Genomic DNA, 2,432 nt, shown 5'->3' with positions numbered 1-2,432 from the left:
AGGTTGTTCTCCCCTCCTCTTTTAGTTGTCTCCCTCTCTCCTTCTTAGTTATGTCTCCCTCTCTTCCTTCTCTAGTTGTCTCCCTCTCTCCTTCTATTGTCTCCTCTCTCCTCCTTTATTATCTCCCCTCTCCTTCTTATAGTTGTCTCCCTCTCTCCTCTTTAGTTTCTCCCTCTCTTCTTCTTTAGTTATCTCCCTCCTCTCCCTTCTTATAGTTGTCTCCCCCTCTCCTTCATGTGTCTCCCTCTCTTCTATAGTTGCTCCCTCTCTCCTCTTTAGTTGTCTCCCTTGTCTCCCCTCCTTAGATGTCTCCCTCTCTAAGTATTCTCCTTCTATAGTGTCTCCCTCTCTACCTTCTTTAGTTTGTCTCCCTTCTCCTTCTTACACGGTTGTCTCCTTCTCTCCTTCTCTCATTTCTTTTAGTTGTCTCCCTCTCTCCCTCCTCATAAGTGTCTCTCTCGAAAACGTACATGTTTCGTACATCAAAGGAATGAGAAAATAACAACAATGAATGTGTAAAATTAACGAACCCGAGACAAATTCAACAGAGCTGGTTTCCCATGGCAGCGGGTGGGCAGCATTATCTGAAGCCCTGGTTTCCCATGCAGCGGGCGGGAGCTAACTGAGAAGCTGGTTTCCCATGGCAGCAGGGTGGGGAGCAATTAGCTGACTGGTTTCCCATGGCAGGCGGTGCGCAATGGGAGTGTTCCAAGCCGAGTAATCTGAGAGCTGGTTCCCATGCCACGGGCGGGAGCATGTATCTAGAGCTGGTTATCCCATTTGCACGGGCGGGAAGCTAGTTAATCTGATGAGCTGGTTTCCCATGGCAGCGGGCGGGACCAGTAAAGTCTGAGAGTCTGGTTTCACCATGGCACGGCGCGGGAGCAGCTAAATCTGGAGCTGGTTTTCCCATGCAGCGGGACCGTTAATCTGAGAGCTGGTTTCCCATGGCAGCGGGCGGGGAGCAGTAATCTGAGAGCTGGTTTCCCATGGCTGTATCCCGCTGCCCCATGGACCTCCACTCTGGACCTCTGATGGCTCCTGTGATTGCAATAATCCATCTTGCTGTCAGATGAAAAGAAAGAGAAAATCACACACAGTCTCCCTCCCATGTGTCCACCAAACAAGCTACCATGTTGTGTACTGAGCCAACACATGGACCACAGGCCCACTGTGTGTGTGCAGTGCATTACCAGTCACTTTGTTATACACAGGGAGATCTGTAGACACGGCTGATCTCATGAATGATTAAATGGACTGCAGCATTTCCCCAGTGGCCTGCCTGCTAGTTTCATATCAACATGCCTCAGTTCACTAGAGAGGAACAACAAGAGAGATGGATGGGACATGAAAGGAGGGAGAGAATAATAAACACATAGTCCCAGTGTCATACACTGACAGAGATAATCAACACATAGTCCCAGTGCCATACACTGACAGAGATGATCAACACAGTCCCAGTGCCATACACTGACAGAGATGATCAACACAGTCCCAGTGCCATACACTGACAGAGATGATCAACACAGTCCTAGTGTCATACACTGACAGAGATAATCAACACATTAGTCCAACAGTTGCAAACGAGAGTTTCTATTGGACAAATTCAGGTATGTTTATTCCTGTTTCGTTCCGTTTGCTTCCATTTAAGAAATGTTTTTCAACAGAATTGACGGAATGAATACACCCCTGATCACACGCAAACAAAGTTCACTTTCATAGCTGCCACATAAAAACAGCATAATCACTTTGATTGTTGTATATATATATATAATTCCTTCTCGCAACTATCTACGCACTCTCTTCCTCTCACCTTTTCCCTTCGCTTGTAGACTTCAGTGCACAACACATCAACTGTCTGTGACCAGGCTAAAAACCCTCTCCAAGCCAAACCTTCATACCATAACCACTAACCGCTACACACATCCTACATCGTTGACACATGTAGCAAGATGACGCCAGCAGACATGYCGGCTCTGCTTCTAGCTCCTAAGCAACTTTGCAGTGTTTAGATTTTTTTGTGTGTTATTTCTTACATTATTAGCCCAGAACGTTTTTTGCGTTATTACATACAGCCGTAAATAACTTTTGGATATCAGAGAGGCGGTAACTCACCAGTATTACGGCCAGGAATACGACTTTCCTAGATTGGATCCTTTGTTCGTACACCCCAGGGCGATTGAACTTATCCCAGAGGCTGCTCCAAGTATTCGGAGTGGACTTCTAGTCTGACTCAGGAGACGTGCACACCATCCACAGTCTCTGGACAATAAAGAAGACGAGCTCAGGAAGAGGATCTCCTTCCAGAGCGACATCAGGGACTGTAACATACTCTGTTTGCATCATGTGCCATCTTCCGCGATATACGGCCCTGTCCATAAGGCCCTGGGTTCTCAGTAATACATGGAGACAGGATAAAGAACTCTCTGGGA

Source organism: Salvelinus sp. IW2-2015, unplaced genomic scaffold, assembly GCF_002910315.2.
Source record: "Salvelinus sp. IW2-2015 unplaced genomic scaffold, ASM291031v2 Un_scaffold2118, whole genome shotgun sequence".
In the NCBI taxonomy this organism is placed as follows: domain Eukaryota; kingdom Metazoa; phylum Chordata; class Actinopteri; order Salmoniformes; family Salmonidae; genus Salvelinus; species Salvelinus sp. IW2-2015.
Note: the sequence above shows the minus strand (reverse complement) of the source record.